General features: G+C 40.4%; 1 protein-coding gene across 12 annotated transcripts in view; it reads right to left on the minus strand.

The window, feature by feature from the left end:
- Nucleotides 1-22548, minus strand: part of BMP4 (bone morphogenetic protein 4) — a 348582-nt gene that overhangs the window by 224541 nt on the left and 101493 nt on the right. For 5 of the 12 annotated variants that reach the window (XM_072838606.1, XM_072838605.1, XM_072838609.1 and 2 more), the window contains one exon: nucleotides 19153-19272. The exons of the other annotated variants lie outside the window; for them this stretch is intronic. The gene's annotated coding sequence lies outside the window, so the exon portion shown is untranslated. The remainder of the gene's footprint in view (nucleotides 1-19152; nucleotides 19273-22548) is intronic. 12 annotated transcript variants of the gene reach the window in all.

Consider the following 22548-nt stretch of genomic DNA (forward strand, 5'->3'; position numbering starts at 1 on the left):
ATGCCAGCCCTAGATATCAGCTGTCTGCTTCTAAGTTAAGCACAGCATGATTTCTATGGCAACAGCTAGCCAGTATAGGCTTCTTCCAGAAGTGAAACCCAAAGAAATGACTAACTAATTAGCAAGAATCTAATTCAGATATGCCAAGAAAGAAATACTATACATTAGTATTTATTTCCATTGCACTTTTTTATAAACACAGTGATATACTGTTTCCCTCTACGCTTCCCTTGCAGAATTACGAAATTGTGGTTTCTCTGCCAGATTTAAACATGAGAGAAGAAACAGCTCAGTGGGTATATAAACAGATGTTCAAAGATTATTGTGGGATCAAAGTACCAAAATATGAGAGAGCTCCTGGAAATACCCACCCGGCCACTATCTGCCCGAAACTTGGTAACAGAAGGCAAATGATAGTGGTTGCTTAGCAGCTGTTGTTTTAAAAACAAAAACCTGTTTCTTGCACATTTCATCCTTAATTCTTGACAAAGAAATACCACAAAAAATTGACTCTGCTGGGGGTGGGATTAAAATGAAGTGTCAACTTTATCTTTTAAATGTCCTGTTTCCAGATAAGCCAGACCCTTAAGAGCATCCTAATGTGTGATTACAAGACCATCAGTACTCTTTTTTCCCTGTGGGGGGAAAAAAAAGCCTTCACAAAGCAATTTCATATGTGTTAGCTATTTTGGGTGAAATTTCCCTTAATTAACATCTATCTGAACAACAACAACAACAACAAAACAAATTATACAGAAGATATTTTAAAACTCCAGGAAATAGACATTTCTCTTCAAGAAGGTCTGAAGTGTTATGCTGTAGTAGGGACCAGGCAAGAGTGGGTGGGTTCCCCCAGGGAAGCCACTCTTCCTTTTGGCCTGAGACAGTGGGGAGGTGGGGATGCAATCTTCTGGTCTCCTTCCTTGCTCTCACTGGTCTCCTTTTGCCTCTTTCTGAGTAGAATTCCAAATCCAAAATTTAGTAAGGCTTTTCTATTTAGAAACTCTTCTTCAAGAATATCCCCAAGAAACCAATGGACACTCAAACAGACCTACAAAATTTTTAAGGCGAGTAAGTGAAAGTTTGATCCAACATATAAATGTCCCATTTTATATAGCTTCTGGGATAAATCTTAAATGTTACTCAGGTGTAAAATTTTGTTATTTGGGGCTTCTAAAGTATGGATGTCAAGGGTCTAAAGTATGGATGTCAAGCAACGACCTACTGTCCCTTAACTATCACAAAACATAAGACTAAATTGGATCTGAATAATCCCTTATAAATAATAAAATATATTTTTAAAAAGAAATGAAAATGATAAATTAAAAAACTTTTCCTGTGAATCTTTGAGACTCATAGTTAAACATCTTTCAAAGAATGAAGAAATTTTCAGGAACATTCTTCACTAGAAAAATGTCAACTTTAACTCAAAAGTTAACCCCAGACCTCATACATTCCAAATTTCCTTCTGACAAGCAGAAATGAGGAAAACTTGTCCACATAATTCTAGAGGAGGAAAACCTGGTATAAATTTATCCACATATCTTCAGTAACAGCCCCTCAAAACAAAGTGAAGAAGGACTTAATATTTACAATGTTCCTACATTTTAAAGTCACAGGCAGAAATAAAAATGTGTCATACCAAATCCCAACATAAAGTTTCCAAGGGATTGAGATCAAAATTAAGAAAAGTAATAGAGCAGGGGTCTCACACACATATGCACACATGTGTGCACACACACACCACCACCACCACCAAATGGTTTCACAATTACCCTCCATTTATACATTCAGCAATTATTCACTGAGCATCTACTGTATCCCCAGTAGAGTGACAGGTATGGCAACTAAACTATGTTATCAGTGACAGTTTTGAGTTAAAACAACAGAATTCATCCTGGCAAGTTTAAGTGGAAAAAGGGAATTGATCAAACAGTAGTACATAGGGATCCCTGGGTGGCGCAGCGGTTTGGCGCCTGCCTTTGGCCCAGGGCGTGATCCTGGAGACCCGGGATCGAATCCCACGTCGGGCTCCCAGTGCATGGAGCCTGCTTTTCCCTCTGCCTGTGTCTCTGCCTCTCTCTCTCTCTCTCCTCTCTCTCTGTGACTATCATAAATAAAAATAAAAATAAAAAATAAAAAAAATAAAAAAACAGTAGTACATATCTCAGGACTCTCCAGAAGGGCCAGGAAGCCAAACCCTGAAGCTACAGGGCCAGGAATAATGCTCATCCACAGCACAGAGAAGTCTGTAAAGAAAATACCACTACACCGATACTCAGTACCTAAGACCCTTAGGACTGGAGGCCAGGAAATATGCCACTGTCACCTCCCCTGATATCTCCTCCAACAATCTTAGCAAAAGATTGGTTCCCTTCCATGCTGCCATCTCCTGCAGCTCACTTCCAAATCTATCTTGTATGGGCCATGTCATAGAGCCCACATCATAGGCCTATCTCCTGGCCACCAAGTAATCTAAGATTCACATTTTCTGCCTTCTACATTGGAAAGGTAAGCTTCCTATGTGGGAAATCACCAAAAGGTTGAATGACCACAAATGTTCGCTGTAAGATATGACACAGTCTGACTATATGGAGCATTCAATCCAGTATAATGGTCTATAAACAAAATCAAAACCAAAATCTATAGGCAGTGATTATCAATATCATGCAGACCTTCCTAAACATGGTCTAATAAAAAATTTATGTTAAGCACTACATAAGGTTTATCTGGCTTGAGCTTTTCTTCCCTAAAGGCTTATCTTCTATGTCTTTTTCCATAGTTTCATACTTAACATGAATCAGTCTAGTCAATATGTTAAGTAAAAAGAAAACATGGATTAAATACTTATGTGCTAGCTTCTAGACTTCTGCATGTAGCATTGTAGCAAAGAAAATAGACTTCTAGATTCAAATTCCAGGTCCACCATTACTAACCATGTGTCTTTATTTTCCTACACCGTAGTTGCTGTTTCTGCCATACCTACTACATAGAATCGGTTAGGAAGATTAAAAAGAAACAAGCATGTAAAAGACTCAGTACAGGGCTTAGCACTGTTGGATGTTATCCAATCATTATTTAATCCTTTCAATGACATTACAAACTAACACTGTTATCTCTATTTTGAATTGATAAAAATGAATTTGAAGTTTGGAGAACTGACGTCATGCCCAGGGTAACTCCAGAACAGTGTTGGAATTTGAATCCAGGTTTTCCAATGTCAAGCTTGCCCTTTTTCTGCCACATTACCTGCTAAGGCTTAAAAGCCATGATGAACAAGAACTCATAATGGCTCATGTAGGTTCTCAGAAAATCTTCCCTATCCTACTAAGTAAAGTTGTCATATTTTTCTCCATCTGCTAGAAGAAAAAAAAGTGTTGAAGCCCAATAAAGGAATATTCTTTCCCAAGAGTCTTTAGAGCCCTAAATATGCAGGACTAGAAGTTTAGAAGCCTGCCGTTCTAGCCTCCTGGAACCTATTTCACCCTAGGACTATTTCATCTTTCTTTAGGTTTACTTTGCTTCCCTTTGCTTCTTCTGTCTTCTGTCACTATAGTCAGGACCTGGAGCCAACAGTAAGGCAGCCACAAAACTCTACATGTTATCCAAACAAAATGCAAGAAAAGAGGAAACTTGTCTGTTGTCCAGTTTATGGCACTCATGGCTATATTAGCATTTTCCAAAGAGTATTTCCTGGAACATCTAATTTCTCAGGATGCTAATAGATATTCTACAAAGGAAGTGTTTCTTGATCAAATAAGTTTAGGAAATGTGGGGGTAAACAAAGTTAAATAGGACATTAGAACTTCTAATGTGCTAATAAGCATAGTGAACCCACAAAATAAGATATGGCATGCAGTGGTGAATTTTTCAACCACAAATCCCTTTTTCCCAACAAATAAGGTAGGATTCATGAACCATAGAATATATTCGAGAAACACTGAGGGAGGAAAGAATTTTGTCATCAGAATACAGAAAAAAAATGAGAATTCAAATGTGACAGGAAGCGTCCAACACTACCCCTTTCAGAACAAGGGGTCCTCATCCCCTCGCTCAAATACTCAGTTTGCTTGACATGAATTCTGGTACTGTAGATGGACATGCTGGGCTATATGACTCGATGCACTCAGTATTGGTATTAACAAGCAGTGTCCATGCTCAATATACAATCTTATAATTATATTTTAGCTTCTCTGTAGCCATCCTACAGAGAGAAGTGTTAGGCAAGGTGTTATAAATGCCTGGTACCCTTGAAAGTTGTATCTCTTGTTGTGAATTAATACAAATATTCCATCCGGCCAATAAGAGTATCCTATCCACTTGGCAGATAATTTTTCAGTGTAAGTCAAGCAATGGTCACTCGTCAGTTGTGTGGGCATGAGATGTTTTTCAGTACTAAATGAATGGATACAGAAGCTGTGGTCTATGTATACAATGGAATATTACTCAGCCCTTAGAAACGACGAATACCCACCATTTGCTTCGACGTGGATGGAACTGGAGGGTATTATGCTGAGTGAAATAAGTCAATCGGAGAAGGATAGTCATCATATGGTCTCATTCATTCAGGGAATATAAAAAATAGTGAAAGGGAATAAAGGGGAAAGGAGAGAAAATGAGTGGGAAATATCCATGAGAGTGACAGACCATGACAGACCCCTAACTCTGGGAAATTAACAAGGGGTAGTGGAAAAGGAGGTGGGCGGGGGGATGGGGTGACTGGGTGAGGGGCATGGAGGGGGGCACTTGACGGGATGAGCCCTGGGTGTTAATGCTATATGTTGGCAAATCGAACTCCAATAAAAAAAAATTTAAAAATTAAAAAAAAGAGTTCCTAAGTACTGACAAAATCCAGTTTCCAAACCTGCAAATGTTAAGACTAGATAGAATCTGGGCCCTATTGTCTTCACCAATGAAATGTAACCTTTGCTAATGCATAGGCATCCTTTTGAGGGTCTGTTATGCCTCTTTAAGATTAAACATTAGGATCCCTTATGCTTTTAGCACTAGTTTGCCATTCCCTACAGCCCTAGATTCTCAAAGAAATAGCTTTGAAATGTAATGAAAATACAATTTTCCTGATCTGCCTTACTTACTAATGAATGAGCATCTCTTGGGTTCAAGTTTTGAAAGCAGGTACCCAGGTAAGCACAGTTCTCCTACTCTAACTGGCAAAATCTCAACAAGCTAAAAGCAAAAGAACCCTGTAGTGCCACAAAGAACAAGCATGCATCTCTTATCCTGCAGGCAGGAGTCAATCTTCCATCCTGAACTTGCTAAGCTACAAGCTGGAAAATCCATGTAAGAATCTAGTTTTGCACCAGTCAGTTGGCTGTGCCCACAGGGATGCCTGGATTGTGAATCTCTCCTGGAGAGAGGCTGGGGTGCTGGGAAGATCATTTTCATGAATACACTTACTTTCCTCCTTTGAACAAGCACACCTGTTTTCTCTACTAACTCTGCTGCTTCGGTCACTTATGCTCTAGGGAAAGCAGTTGTAAGAAATAGCAGATGCAAAATTTACACAGCAGAGAGCATTCCATCCTTTCAGTTTACAAATTCTGCAGAAAACGACCCAAGTGGTGCAGGACTATTTTATGAACTGTGACCTCAAGCCGCTCATTGAAAATGCAGTTACTATCAAATTGTTCTTTGCAGATTTCCATTTTAAATGATAAACACATTTTGGGTTAGTTACACTTGAACCAGCCACACTTGCATTACAATATTCTTTGCAAAAAGTTTAGACTGTGTAATATTACATTATTGCCTCAATTTTACAGGTGAAGAAACTGAGGCACGAGCATCTTGTGCAAAATTTCTGGAAAATAACACAGAAATATAAGACAATTGTCTATTGTAAATGACAAAATCTGGAAGGGAACTACCATAAATGAGGTTGACTGGAGGTGTAAAATTTGCAGTGTGTTCCCTCTTGGCTAGAATCTCCTTTCAGATGGATTTGCCTGGTGAGACTTGCATGAAATTGACCTCTGAGGATAGAGTCCAACTCTCTAGTATCATGAATGCTATTATTAAAATGAGAAGAGTGGCCCCTGGCCATTTCCAGTTCAATGACTCAAAAATACAGAGTAAGATTATTTTAAAAAGTATCGAAGGGTAGATAATCCAAGCAAGGGCAAAAAACAAAAATTACAAATTGGAAATTGTTTTATTTCTGATTATCTGGAAGAAAGGGTTCAAACAGGCAGAGATCCTGCACACATCAGAGCAGGATTCTGGCTTGGGCAGGTGAGCAAAGGAAAAAGTCCTCAAATAGGGACAAATGAGGGTAGGAATGGGAGTAGAGAAGAAAGGGGAGGATCCAGGTCTGTAGGCAAATGGATGAATAAGAGATCTTTAAACTATTCACTAAGTGCAATTGTTGGATTTTTTTTTTAAGTAAGACTTCTGCCCTATGAGTAATAACAGTCCTATGAGTTTAAGAGAGTATATTTTAATTTCTCCAAGTTTACTTCACAACAGGCATTTTTAAGTTCAAGAAATATTTTCTCTCGTATCAGTGGTCCTTCAACCTGGATGCACTTCCCCACAACCTGGGGAACTTGTTAAAAATCCATTCAGGACATATCTGCTGATTCTGAATTTCCAGGGGTGCTGCCTGAAATTGGCATTTTTTTTCAAAGGTTATCCATGGTTTCTTGGTCACCAATGACATTTGGGGACTTCTGCCCTAGGTGTACCAGTTTCAAGGCAACCTGAAAAAATGTGTGGCTGTGGGATCTGACTTATACAGTCACCTTCTTTCCTATTCAAGGATCTTCTCAAAGTCTCACCAGGGCTCCTTGTGCACATTTTAGCCCCTCCTCACTTTAGTTATCCACTGGAATCTATTCTCTTTGTGTCCTGTGCTCCCCACATGACTCACAGGGGTGTTACCCTTCCTACCTAAAGCTATGCTCCTAGCACTCCCTTGCCTGGTGAAGTCACCAAAAGTGGGGTAACCCAAGTCACTCTTCTGCCATGGCTGGTGGCTGTGTTATGCTAGGGAAAGCGTCTTCCTCCTACAAGGTTTAAAATTTTTCATCAGGTTACCAAAAAAGGGCTCCTGTGCATTTAAATAATGTTTCCAAAATTTCTTTTCTGCAGAAATTTGGTACCAGTTTTCTTGAGACCTGGATTGAGAGAGATGAGGGGGAATAAACTTGGTCCAAAAAGAGATAATTTGAGTGATGTCACCCCACATGACACTGGGAAGTATCCCCCACTTATTGCCTTTACCCCTTCATGGGTATATCCTGCTTTCTCAGGAGTAATGGGGCTGTACTTATTGGTCTCATTTGTCAGGAAGGAGATCCAGGACTCTCTTTGGCATCTCTACAGGACTCATGGACATATACTCCTGGCAGCCTGTTCTAGCATAACCAAATATCTTAGAGGAGCACACAAAATAAGATTCCTCTTTACAAGAGAAATGTCTTCTGATGCTTGACTTTCTCCTACCTGTACCTGAAAATGCCTATACATATTCCCTAAAGACCATAGAGACCCTTCCAGGAGGTGACATCTCTCTTCTTCATTTCTCTCCACTTTTTCATGAGAGATTAGTGCCACAGACCTGTTATTACACAACTGTTAGCAGTTGTTATATGCAAAGGGTTCCATAGTGAAATCTATTTGGGAAACACCGGATTAAAAACCAATTACTCAAATCCCACAATGGATTAAAAGGATTATACACCACAACTAAGTAAGATTTATCCCAAGTGTGCAAGGCTATTTCAGCACTTGATTAATATAATCCATCACATCAACAGGCTAAAAAATAAAAATCACACAATTATATCAATAGATACAGAAAAAGCATTTGACAAAATCCAATACCTATTGATGATAAAAACTCTAAGTAAACTAGAAATAGAAGAGATCATCCTCAACTTGATAAAGAATATCTACAAAGAAAAAAGCTAACATCATACTTAATAATAAGAAACTCAAAGCTTTCCCAGTAGTATCAGGAACAAGTCAAGGATGTTTTTCTTCTCACCACTTTTTCCCAATATCTTACTGAAAGTTCTAGCTATGCAATAAGGAAATAAAAGGCATGCAGATTGAGAAGAAAAAAATAAAATGTCTTTGTTCACAGATGACATGATCATGTACGTAGAAAATTTTGGAAGAGTTCACATACAAAAAATCCTAGAGCTTATAAGTGATTATAGCAAAGTTATAGGGTACAATGTTAGCATACAAAAATTCAATTGCTTTCCTATATATCAGGAATGAACAAGTGGAATTTGAAGTTAAAAAACATATTACCATTTATATTAACACTCAAAATATTAAATACTTAGGTATAACTTTAACAAACTATCATGAGATCTATATAAGTAAAACTACAAAACTCCGGTGAATGAAATCAAAGGATAGCTAAATAGAGAGATATCCCATATATGTGGAAGATTCATATTGTCAAGATATCAGTTCTTCACCACTTGATTAGTAGTTTTCATGCAATCCCAATCAAAATCCCAGCAAGTTATTTTGTAGATATTGACAAACTGATTCTTAAGTTTACGTAGAGAAGCAAAAGACCCAGAATAATGACTTAATATTGAAAGAGCAGAATAGGAGGTCCCTGGGTGGCTCAGTGGTTTGGCGCCTGCCTTGGGCCCAGGGTGTGATCCTGGAGACCTGGGATCAAGTCCCACATCAGGCTCCCTGCATGGAGCCTGCTTTCCCTCTGCCTGTGTCTCTGCCTCTCTCTCTCTCTCTCTCTGTCTCTCATGAGTAAATAAATAAAATATTAAAAAAAGAGAGCAGAATAAAGTTGAAGGACTCACATTATCGGACTTTAAGACTTACTATAAAGCTATAGTAATCAAGACAGTGTGGTATCAGCAAAAGAATAGACAAATAGGTCAAGGGATCAGCATAGGGAACCCAGAAATAGACCTACATAAATATAGTCAACTGATCAAAGGAACAAAAACAATACGATGGTGCAAAAAAAAGTCCTTTCAACAAATGGTACTTGAGCAACTAGACATCCACAAAAAAGAAAAAAAAAGAATCTCAACATAGGCCCTACATTTTTCACAAAAATTAATTCAAAATGGATCATAGACCTAAAAATAAAATGCAAAACTATAAAACTCCTAGAAGACAACATAAGAGAAAACCTAGATGACTTTGGGTTGAGCAATAACTTTTTAGGTACAACACCAAAGGCATGATCCATGAAAGAAATAATTGCTAAGCTAAACTTCATTAAAATAAAATTTAAAAAAAACTTCTGCTCTGTGAAAGACAATGTCAAAAGAAGGCAAAGACAAACTGCAAACTGGGACAAAATATTTGTAAAGACTCATTGGATAAAAGATTTTTATCCAAAGAACTCTTAAAATTCAACAAAGAAACAAGCAACCTGATTAACAAAGATCTTAACAGATACCTCACCAGAGAAGGTGTACAGATGGAAAATAAACATATGAAAAGATGTTCCATACCATATGTCTTCAGGGAAATACAAATTAAACAATAATGAGATATCACTACACATCTATTAGAATGGCCAAAATCTGGAACACTGACAATACCAAATGCTGACAAGGATGTAGAGCAATATGAACTCTCATTCATTGCTAGTGGGAATGTAAAATGGTACAGTCTTTTGGGAAGAGAGTTTGGTATATTCTTACCATATGATCCAGCAATTGCACTCCTTTACCCAAATAAACTGAAAACTTATGTCTACAAAAAAAACAAAAAACAACTAAGCAAACAAACAAAAATTGCACATGCATGTTTATAGCAGCTTTATTCACAACTGCCAAGACTTGGAAGCAACCCAAATATCTTTATGTAGATGAGTGGGTAAACTATGCTACATCCAAACAATGGAATATTATTCAGTGCTAAAAGTAGATGAACTATCAAGTCATGAAAGGATAGAGAGGATCCTTAAATGCAAATGAAAGAAACCAAACTAAAAAGGCTACATACTGCATGATTCCAACTCTGTGATATTCTGGAAAAGGCAAAATTAAGGAGATAATAAAAATATCATCGTTGCCAGGGGTTGGTGGGAAGTGGTGAATAGATAGGGCATAGAGGACTTTTAGAGCAGTGAGGCTATGCATGTGTTAGAGCAAGGGACTTTTATATTTTAGAGTATGCTCTCAATTACATTATTTAAGCAAACAATAAACAATTAGATTAATAGACACAATCAAAACTAATCTGGGATATTTATATAATTCACCTGATACAGCTGGTTTAAGAAAAAAAGGCAGAAAGGCAAAGAAAATTAGTCCAGATTAATTGCAAGTATTGTGTGTCATGGCAAAGGAGCTTTTCGAAAAACAATTTTAAAAGTCATAGACTAAAAGTTACATTGTGGAGAAGTTATCAACACCACATAATTATCAAGTGTGCAATCTATTAGGAAGAGATAAATCTGTAATTAACCAAAGCATCAACTTTCCTGTTAGGTTCAGGATTCTTACCTAAGTACAACTTCAAGCTACTGTGCCAATAATAGAACCTACAAACCAAATATAAATATTAGTATTTGTGTTAAATATTAGTATTATTAGTCTTTTAAATATGACTGGTACTGTCTCTATAGATTTACAAGTATTACACAATTTCTTCATCAAATAAAATCCTTGACTATGACTTCATGAAGAATGGAATAAAAACAAAGGGAGTCCTGTACAGTCTCCTCCACCTTATGCTAGCTCATTTTGGGTACAATATCTCTCCCATTTTCCCAAAGGGGACTGCGGGCTCTAATTATATTGAGCACTTTTTTTCTTCTTTTCATTAAAGATGTAGGCAACTGAGAATTGCATCAATGATATTGCCTGGCAGGAGGAAGCCCAGCATTCTTTTTTTAAAATATTTTTTAATTTATTCATGACAGACACAGAGAAGCAGAGACATAGGCAGAGGGAGAAGCAGGCTCCATGCAGGGAGCCAGACATGGGACTCAGTCCTGGGTCTCCAGGATCATGCCCTGGGCTGAAGGCAGCACAAAACCACTGAGCCACCTGGGCTGTCATTCTTCCCTTTCTTCTCTCTGCCTCATCCATTTCTCCTCACCCTATCAAAGGAGAAAGTACAATTTCACCGAAGCTTTCAGGGCCAAGTTGCCTGTAACAAGTGAGCAAGCCAACTCTTGACTCTGAAAAAGCAAACAGTGGAATATCTTGAGTGAGTCAACCTATATAAACAAATATTCTATAATCTATTCCCAACTATGATTTTCAAGAAAGTAACAGGTGGGGAATGGGAGGAAGGGAAGAACAGGGCCTAGATATGATCCAGTCCAGAGATTGAGAATTTAAATTCTTAGTGGGGCCAGGGAGGAAATGAGTAAAGCAAGCCATATGTGATACAATAGGGAGCGGTGGGGACTGTGGCAAAATGCCTAAAAACATCCTTCTGATTCTAACCCAAGATACCCTTTTCACAGATGATGAAACATAGTCCCAAAAAAGTAATTTGTCAGGATGAAAATTCAGATTAGCTTATTTTCCACTAAACAGATTGCCCTTAGATAAGAAGGGAAGATTATAACTTTCCCCAAACCTACAATTCTCTTGTTTGGGGGGTACATAAAACCTGTGACTTAGGGTATTAAAAATGCCATCCCTCTGGATTATGTGCCCTTCAGGTCTTACTCCACCCCATGGGCTACGGCCAAGGCCGCATTTGTTCTCAGGAATGTGCTGTCTAGGGAGGATTCCTGGGATGTGATCTGTGGTCAGTAAGAAAGCCCTTTTGATCCCAGCCACAAGAATGCAGCTGAGCTCAGAATCCCTCTCTCCATAAATCAGAGTCCTCCCGGGAATCACTGGGCGTGGCTCCCCACGCAGGTGCCCGACTGCTCCAGAAATCCTAAGGGAGCATTCCCTCACTTTGAAAGTCTTCTAGGAGCTGCTGGAGTCAAAATGGTAAATCCATAAGACTCTGCATTCACATACAAATTCTTCCCGACTTTCCGGGCATCTGTTTTGTTCATTCTTAGCAACCAGGTGTGAGCGCCTGTCTGCTTGCTTCTGTTTGCTATTTCGTGTCTAGCCTTCAACTCTGAATTTGGCTCAGCTGGTGAACACTGACCAAAGAGTTCTGTGTGTACACTGCTTTTAATTTGTCCAAGGATGCAGAAAGAAGCAGCAGTTCATATCATTTAAGAAGTCAGAATACTGCTGCAGCCTCAGACTGAGGCTGAGCCTCAGCGAGCCAACTAAAGACTGACTGGTGGATTTGGAATCTCCCTCCAAGCTCTTCCCTCCACCAGCAACAAACTTTCACCCTTACAGACCAGCATGAGGTCGGCATGAGACACTTGCCGGAAAGACTCTCACCCAGGCCCAATTTCGAAGGTTCAGACATTCACAGCAGCTATGAAGTTTCTCGATGAATCATATCCCAGGATGTTTAACAGTACACATTTCAGCTTCCATATCCACGAAGATACAGCAATAGGAGCACTTACTAAATACTCAACAGATGTTCCGTACCCATAACTCTACCCACTTACTTTACCTACTTTACCCATTTGGTACCCAAGTACTTTACAGAAACAATGTCATTTAATTCCCACAATAGCCCTAAGAAGTAAAGTTCTATAAATGAGTGAAGCAAGCCATAGTTACCACTATTAGAGTCTCCATCATATGAGAATGGTTAATTTGCCCAAGTTCACCAAACTAAGGAATAGTGATGCAAAACTCAGAATGCACTTACTCTCATTCCAGGGAACCACACAACTCGAAATGCACATTTGGTAAGAGAAATCTTACCAAGTAGTCTACACTTTTGAAATATGCCTGAGCAGTTGTCAGATGGAGAGGCAAAAGGTCTCTCGGGGACTGTGGGGGCTTCCGAATCACAAGAAAAGAGGGAAGAAGGATAGGGTACCAGTTCTGCTAGGATTCATGGAGCCCCAAATCCATGACACCTCATGGACAAGCAAGGGGGTGCAGGCAGCCTTCTGTGCTGGTGGCAGAGGATATAAGTGCTGCGGGAGAAGGCCACATCCACCTGGGACCAAACTCAAAGAGGTAGGGTCAGGTCTGGTGGTCTTAGAAAAGCTACAATGCTTTTTGTGCAAAGCTACAATATAGGACACACCTAAACACACTTGCCCGGTAGAAAATCTGTCTACTCCCTTCTGTAGATAGGGTGAACATCTTCCAGGAGTTTCCTCGAGGCCAGAGGAGGTCTGGGCACACATCACCAGGTCAAAGCAGGCCAGAGCAGTAGGTAGGTCCCAGTGGTGAGGCTGCAGCCTGCCCAGGCCTTTCTGCTGCCTGCTTCTCTGTCCTCCTTTTCTCCCTGAGTCTCAGAAATGACTCAGAAGAGCAGCTAAGGTGACTCAGAGAGAAGTCCTTTCAATTTCCTAAGAAAACACGTGTGTGGCCAACAAAGAGGTGCATTTCCTCGCAGCCATGTTATTTCAAAGGCAAATATGTCTCCAAAATGGAGCCACCATCCTAGCACCGGGCCAAATCACACTGCGGGCCATTGTTAGTGGAGAGAGGCTATTTAAAATAAATCCAAGCAGGTTTGAAAATGTTGATTTATTCTTCTAAGAAGCTGAATCACACCATGTGGATTGGCAGTATCAAATAAGAAATTCTGCGACTAGTTATTGTAAGTGGGACAAACACAGTTTTGGGGGATTCTGGCAGACAGAGCAATGGGGCAAGGCCCTGTGACTGCTCAGCAGGGCCAGTGGCCCAGGATGCAGAGGCAGGGACTGCAGGGACTGTGCAAGCCCTTCCCTTTTCCCCCTCCCTATTCTGGCTCTCTGCTTCTGACCACTCTAACACCTTTAGTGCTTCTCCTGGATGGAGAGTTAAGAGAAAATGAAGTGAAAATAGTCATCTTTGCTCTTTTCAGTGGCTAAATAAAGGTGACTTATATAATGACCAAATATAATACATCATAATACTTATACAGTGCAATTATAATACTCATATAATGACCAATAGAGGTGATTTATATAATGCTCAAAACTGTCTGCATAATTGTTTCCTTTATAGTCACCATGTAACTCTCTCCGTCCTCTCAAAATACTCCAGAAACCTTAGAAAGAAAAACATTTCCAGTATCATTGTTAACAGGAGGGATTAGGGCCTCAGTGGGTCTTACCTTAGTCTTGGGGGGCTATAGCAGAATACCACAGACTGGGTGGCTTAAAAACAACAGACGCTTACGTCTCACAGGTCCCTGCACTAAGAAGTCAATGATCAAGACACTGGCAGATTCCATGCCCGGTAAGGGTCAACTTCCTGGTTCACAGACAGCCATCTTCTAGCTGCGTCCTCACATGATGCAAGGGGCAAGGGAGTTCTTTGGGTTCTCTTATAAAGGCACTAATTCCATTCCATTAGGTCTTGAGGCTCCACCCTCAAGACATAACCACCTCCCAAAGGCCTAACCCCCGACTACCATCACCCCATAGATTAGATTTCAACACATGGATTCTGAGGGGACACAAACATTAAGTCTACATCAGGCCTCAAGACAACTTTCTTCTTACTCACTTGCCTGGGATCAGGCTCAAACAAATGGATGTGGAGGAATCAGCTCTCTTGTGCTTTCAACCCATTCCTTGTCCTCAATCCAGACACCAAGTGATCAAAGTGCCCTCCCTTGAGCCTTCTTCCTCCTCTTTTTCCCCCTTATAGACACTTCTCCTACTCTTGAGTTCCATCTAACAAGATAATTCATACTAGTCACTAAGGTATGAAACTTAATGGACATTGACACCAAAGTATCATATTCTGAAAGAGGCAAGGAAATTCTAACCAGAAAGGACTTCTTCCAAATGTTAACAGCCAACACCTGTGTAAGAGGGCCTCCTGGGTTCACAAATCCTCTCTTGTATACCGTGTGTCTGGGGCCAGGCAGGGACCTCAGTGAGCAAGGCTGAATTGCTGGGGAGGCTCTGGGGACAGGAGAGCACACATCCAGACCTTTCAGGATTGGGAGGTGTGCAGCTGTGACCACAGATAGTTATCCCCTTGTGGGCATGCTGGCCCTGTTCTCAGAGACTTCAATGATTCAAGAAAAGACAGAACTATAGATTTTCATGTGAAATCTCAATATTTTTATGTTAGTTCCCAATTCAGTTGAAAACATAAAAATAATGTGTATCAGGGCAAACAACCCCCATCAACCAGTTGGTGCGGCTCTTAGGTTGCCAACTTGCTCACCCTTTGCCCAGTCATGCAAATATTCAAGGTCTCCAGCACCATGTGAAAGACTCTTGGTCATTAATCGTAGTAAAGAGCAAAGGGATTTTCATGGCCACTTCCCTTTTCAGTTAGTGGAGAATCCCTGCCCCCGCCCCCCAAGTGACAATACAGCCAAGGCTTATTTGAAACACAGGCATATTCCTGGCGGGCTTGGGGCCCAGGCTTCTGCCTACATCTATGCAATAAAGTAGATCTGCTGCTTCTTGAATTGTTCATCCACCTCCAGGAGCCTGCCACCCAGTCAGCGTGAGGTTCAAGACAATCCCAGACCTGGCTTCAAGATCCTGCCTGAGCTCACTGCTGTCACCCACGTTCCTCCCTCACCTTCTGTTCTGGGGACAAATCTGGCTCTGGAAAGTTGAATCCTCCAACTGCTGCCTTGCTCCAATATTTGAGATGTTGGAGGGATTAAGCCTTTCAGTGCTCAAGGCTATTTCCTTAATTAATCAAAACTAATGACAGAAACACTTTCATACAAATGTCTCAGAATCGATCTCCAAGTTCCAGAGTCTGAGAATGACCCACTTTTCTCCCCAATAAGGAATGTTTTCACAATACTTCCTGCTCACAGTTCCCAAATTGTGAAGTAGAAACATGCTGAATCTTCAATTACAGACGTGACAAAGAAAACGTGCATAAAGGGAAATCTTTAATTCAGTTTTCAAATTTCTGAAAAATTCACCTCTCAGGATTTCAAAAATCCTCTGAGAAGAGACTTTCATGGGAGCTGACAAAGATTCCAGACAAAGTTCCCTAAATTCAATTATCCTAACTAGCCAGTCTCCCCACATCTTCCAGTCATCCAACCAACCACATTTCCAAAGCCGGCATTTCTCTCTGTGGGACATAGCAGGCTAAATTCAAGTTAAACTGAAGAAGAGAGAGGTAGAAACCCTGACCTGCCTCAGAATGTGTCCCCTCAATCTTATTATGGAAAACAAGGGCTACAAAAACAGGTTTGTTTAACTCTTACATTCACTGGCTGAAAGAATAAAAAGAAAGCAAGCTATTGTGTTCATCTTCAGATTAGCCCTCTAGTCTGTCACTGTAATACTGATTAGTAAACAATGTCCATAATTAAACTGTTGTTGGAGACACAAATGCCCCACGAGCCTGAGCTAATGAGGTGGTATTCAACTCCTTTACAAAGGCTGGCCAAATACAATCCCAGGAATGTTAATGCTGCCAAGTATCTGGGAGGCTCTCAACAGTGGGAAGACCACTGAGTTGAGGTAATTAAGTCTCAACAGCCTGCTAGAGAATTCTGTGCCAATGCTATTTGTTTGTTTAGGACATGTGCTTAGGTACAAGGGATTGGACATCTCTAAAACCAAATTGAGCACATTGGGCATCAAAGCACCCCAAGTCCTCTGCTGAGGCCTGTGACATTAATGTGCATGACAAGGGGGCAAGGGGGCCACAGTCTCCTAATTGTTCCAGAGACCTTTTAGTCTGGGGGGGAGACTACATGTCTTGGTACTTATGTAATTAATTGCACTGAAATCCTCAGTGTAAGGTTCCCTTGAAGTCTGGCTGTATGCTAACCAGGGCACAATAGATTTATTAGAGAATACTTTTCCATTCTTTTTGCTCTGGGAGATAGATGCTTCTCCATAAAATATCATCATACCGAATTATTTTGTCTAGAAACCAGAGAATCACATCTATTCTTCAATTCCAGAGGGTATTCCCAATAGGAACATTTTATTTTCCTCCCTGTTTTTCTTGGATTCTCTTGAAAATTCCAATATGTGGCCTAAGTCACATTGCAATAAGGAATATCACATCAGGGGAGCCCTTCTAAATGAGGATTCCTGCACACGACCATTTCCACCACATGTCCACATTCATTATGTACTCCTACCAGCCGGCAGGCCCCTCCACAATTGGCCCATGGCTGCCAACATCCCTTCAGTTATTCATTGAAGCTCCAAGAGGGGATCCAGATTCTGCCTTCTGGGGCCCAGGGGCTTCCACCTGGAAGGGTTTTTTTTTTGCTCGGTGATGAGGATAGGAGAGATGGGGCATTACACACCTGATATTCCAGCAACATTTCACTGCAGCCTTGAAGATGTCATCAGGAGGTCAAGCTCCCTGGGGGGACAAGATTATGACACTTCTCTATTCCCAGAGATCAAAGGAAAACCAATTCCTGTCACAAAACTTAGAAGAAGGCAGGAAAAATGCTGGACCTGCCACAACTTAGCTCTGTCCATTCATTTATTCATTTGGAAATGTTGAAGCAAACCTACTACAAACCAGGCCCTGGGGATGCAGAGATGAGCAAATAGAAACAATCCCCTCACTCACAGAATGTATTGCCTACTGGGGTAGACAAGTATTACCCAAATCATTACACACTTAACCATGGAAAGTGCTCTGTGAAACAACAATGACAAAACCAGAATGCTAAGCAAGCCACTTAAGCAGGCTGGTTTTCCTTTTCCATATCTATTAAATCCAAGTTGTTACAAGAGTTACTCCTAGGTTGTAGGATAATTTAGTGTGTTATTTGATGACTGTCTCTTTCTGCATTTTTGTTCTTGGAGGCTAGCTAACATCATAATTCAAACTGTAGGTGTAAAAGTAAATCAGCTATCTGATCCTGGCGATTGACTTAAACTCTCTGAGCCTCAGTTTCCATAGTCTGAGACATGGACAATGACAGCCCTTTCCTCAGTGGCTGGCTGTAAGGAGTAAATAAGATGAACCTCCAGAATGGGTGCGTATTATAGAGCAGATACCCTGAGGATATGTTATGTCTACCAAAAAAATGAACATATGTCAAGTTTCACATGGTTTTTTTGGGTTTTGCTTTTTGCTTTTATTGGGGGGATCTCTCTGTAATCTCTACTGCCCTAGCACCTGTCAGTTCCAGGATCCCATCACTATAATTGTCTTCCTTCTTCAGGTACTACCAGCATTCCAGGTCTCTTGTTGAGGGCAACATGGGATTCTACTTGAAGAGGAGCAGACTCATCCTCTAAACTTCCTCTGTTGTGTGTCTTCATAACTCTTCTGTAATGGTTTTCTCTCACTACAATGCCTCTATTCCAAAGCATATATGTGGCTGGGGGTATCGTTTGGGATTCAGAGGTTGGGTTTGAGGAGACAAGGGTGGTAACCATTTCTTCCCCACTTTGTCCCCCAAATTCAAGACCTACCCAAGCCTGAGGTTTAATTATAACTATGACTATCACTGGTCACAAAACGACCTGACCCTTTGGAAAATGCAGCCACAGAACTTGGCTCACCAACCTCTTATGACAATGCATTCCACAGACTTTATGGAAGACTCTTCAGCCTTTAAAACATGGTTAAGTAAATAAATAACTTACCAGCCCCAAATTCCTACACACCCCATTTCTTCTGATTTTTGTGAGGGTGACCTCTGGCAAAACTCAACAAGAAGAGCGACCCAGTCATACTCCTTTTCACATAAATATCAGGAACTACTCACGAAAATGCATCCCAGACAGTGTGCTGGAAAACACATCTGCCTGTGGCTCTTTGTTGGTCTTCTCTCTCCTTCTGGAAGGAGGAATTTCCTAGAAGGAGGTAGTGAAGGCTACAAGGCCTTCAATTTCAAGCTAATTAGAAGCTAGAGACATTGTTAAAAATTTAAATAATCATGTAAAATATGCTATTTTCATTTTACTCCACCTCAGACATTTTTCAGCCACCCAAAAAGATGGGCCTCTTATTTCCTAACTCTACCAAAAAAGAGAACTGTTCTGTTATTGTTAACATGACCCATTATCACTGAATGCATTGTCTATTGCCTAACTCATGTTTAAAGAGTCCATTTTAATAGAGGTAAAATTTCAGTGAAAACCCACATCCTAAAGTAAAAGTTTTGCTGCAGTGGAGAACCCAGTGGAATCTCTACTCCACCGTGTACTAGCCATGTACTTACCCAAAGGGTAAGGATAGTAGCTTCCATAAGAGGGTAAGGAAGGAACAGGTTTTTTCCATGGAGTGAGAGTTTGAGGAAGGGCCAGGAGGAGGTGTCTGGTCTAAGCACTTGCCTCTTACCCTGTGAGGAAGGATGCACAGAATATGAAACAAGAGATAATCAGTCCCCAAAGTTCCAAGCATGCTCTGGCTTCAGGTGGCTTTACTGTGAACACCACCCAGGGCCCCAAGGAGAATCTGAAGCCTCAAAGGAAAAGCCATTGGCTGCCCTGATCTAAAGGATGAAGCCAATGTCAGCACAGAACTCAGAAGCTGTGCTGAAGACCAAGGACCAAGACATACAAAGAGTCAACATTGGTTTCGTTAGGCAAAGCATGCAAAAGTGAGGACACTGCTGTTGGCCCACAAGCACAGATTCTCTGTCAACTCCCCACATCACAAAGCAAAACATAGAAGCACAGATGGCAGAAGCACAAAAAAGAAATTAAAAACCAGTTGTAATAATAGAGCTCAATATTATAATTAGGTTCAGCAAGTCTTGAGGTCTCTCCTTCAAAAATATCTGGAATCCATCTGGCTCTCTCACCCTATCTCTTACTGCACCTTCTTTTCACTGCGCTATCACCACAGGCTCCATCCTGCTCTCCCCTGTGCCCTGAGCTCCTGGCAGCCACTCCACAGAGCCTCAGGGTGATCTTTCTGAGACATAAATCAGGTCAATCTCACCCCCAGGCTGGCCCAGGACCAGGGCAAGAAGGATAAGGAACTCAGCATCAGTTATGTGCAAGGTCAGACCCTGTCTTTATTTAAAAATGTGATATTTTGTTCATCATGGATTTTTGCATCCATTTCCATTTTTTAAACATATAATTTATCTCAATTATTGAATATTTTGGCACCCCCTGGAATTTTGTGCCTTACTTTCCTGACGTGGCTCCTAGACCCTAAATCCCCCAACTGTTTCCTGTACACTCCTTCTTATGGCCTATGAGCCTTGGGTGACTAGACCACTGTCTTCCTCTGAACCACTCTCTCCAGCCACACTGGCCCCCATGTTTCCATGTTGCTTGGCATCCCAAGCTCCCTCTGGCTTTAGGACTTTGTGATTTCTGTCCCCTCATCTTTCAATGCTCTTTTTCCAAATAGCTGAATCCTTCTTTGGGTAGCACTCAGATGTCACCCAAATATCACCATTCACAGTGGTCTTCCCTAACTGATCAAAGTGAAGAAAAGCCCATCCAGCCCCAGTCAGTCTCTTTCACCCATCCTGACAGATGGTCTTCATGCCACTTGCCAGGAAATAACATTACCTAGTCTGTTTATTTGTTCATCTGATTTTTTTCTATTTCTCCCTCTCCACCCACATAAGATCCATTAGAGCAAATCTTTCTTTTTGTTCACTCTTTCTCCCAAGAGACAGAACAAGTTCTGATGCAAGTAAGAACTCAAATATTTGTCAAATGAATGAATGTACTACAGCTACCAAATATTTAGGTTAATAATACAACTAAGTATGCAGTATTTAAAGACTGGACATATTTAAAACCATAAATGCAATCCTTTTTTACCAAGTGAATAACTCCAAGAGTGGGACAATTTTCCATTTTTTCCTGAAAGTAGTTCTCAGTGAAGAGAGATAGTCACCATAGTACATTTGTGAAAAGAATTCCTCTCTTCCATGTGATATTCAGCCCTTCTCTATCTGTATATGTTGGGCAAATCAAGTTTACATCTCTCTCCACTTAAGAATTTGATTTCCTTAATTATAAAATTAAGAGAATAAATGGCAATACTGATAACCTCCTTGGAAAGCAGTCCACATTCACAGGCCATTGGTCTCTGAAGCCCTTTCCAATCCTAACATTCCAGATCACTCAAATTTATAGGTCACCCACTACTAACTTACACATGTAAAAGAAATCACATCTTTGTTGTGATCAGAAGAACCAGGTGGCCGCTGGTGCCTTCTAAGAAATCTCCAAAGAAGGAAAGCCCAGACTAGAAAGTTTTATCATTCACATAAAAATTCCTATCACCATCCTCCACATGAACAACATAAATAAATATTCATTAGGTAATTAAAAATCAGCTTCACATGAAATTTTGTAAGTTTACTACATATATACTGGACTCCATACTGGGAAATCTAATTTATATTATCGTATTTAATCCTTTTAACACCACCTCTGTGCGACAAGTGATACAGGTCCACAGTCCTTTATCTGCAATTACAAAACCCAAATCTCTAAAAACTAAGTTATTTTTTAACTCTTTTGGTGACAAAAACTGGCGTGAATGAAATTATAAGAATATAATTACAATTATTATTTAATCCATCTACTATAAATGCTTGTATGTGTCATCACAGAAATAGGATGTTTGATTGCAAGGAACTTCTGGGATATTCCATAATATATAATGTGTGTACTACATTACTTCTATTCAGACAAAATCTGGAAAAAAACCTCTAAGTTCCTAGACATAAGTGGTCCCAAAGTTTTTTGATAAAGAATTGGCTATTAAACTCAGTTGATAGGGGAAAACATTGAGGCATAGATGTTAAAGTAACTTGCCCAAAGTCACATAACTAGAATATGATAGCGTCAGGTTTTGAACACAGGTCTTTTGACTCCAATTACATTTATTACCTTTAAGTAGCTAATTTTCTAGGAATGAAGACAAAACATCTATTAAATAACTACAGCAAAAAGGGGAAGGTAAATAAGTGTCATAGAGGAATACAAATAATTCAAAGGAGAGAGATTCTTTGGCTGAATTTTTCCAGGAGGGCTTTGTGCCAATACTTTTCTTTTTCACAAATATCACTTTTGTCACAGCTCAAGGAGGTTTGGCCATAGGCATGCTGTTACTTCAGTAACCCCAGGCTAGCAGAGGAGCTGGGGGTATATCTAATGACTGGTACCCAAAGTGGAGCTGGATGTTTGAGGTTGAGAGGGCCAGGGTTAGAGGTAGTTGAGATAAATAAGGTAAGAAAACTTGACACTTACTGAAGACAGTGGGGCTGTTCAAATATGGCATCTAAAGATCATAGCAAGCTTGGATTCAGACTCAGATTTCAAAAACCCAAATTGGCCATGCACAGGTATTCAGGGCTAGAAATCACACTATGTATGTGGCCCTAAAAACCTAGAGGAGAATTTCATTTAAGATGGACCCAGATCCATGGAGCCCCCAGGCATGTGATAAACAAGATTGAAAATCCACCTAGGGAGGGGCACCTGGGTGGCTCAGTTGGTTGAGTGTCCAACTCCATTTTAGTTCAGGTCTTGATCTCAGGGTCGTGAGTTCAAGCCACACAATGGCTCCATGCTGGGCATGGAGTCTACTTAAGAAAAAAGAAAATCTACCTAAAGAAACAAACTCTCCACCCAAGTCT

Source organism: Canis lupus, chromosome 9, assembly GCF_048164855.1.
Source record: "Canis lupus baileyi chromosome 9, mCanLup2.hap1, whole genome shotgun sequence".
In the NCBI taxonomy this organism is placed as follows: domain Eukaryota; kingdom Metazoa; phylum Chordata; class Mammalia; order Carnivora; family Canidae; genus Canis; species Canis lupus.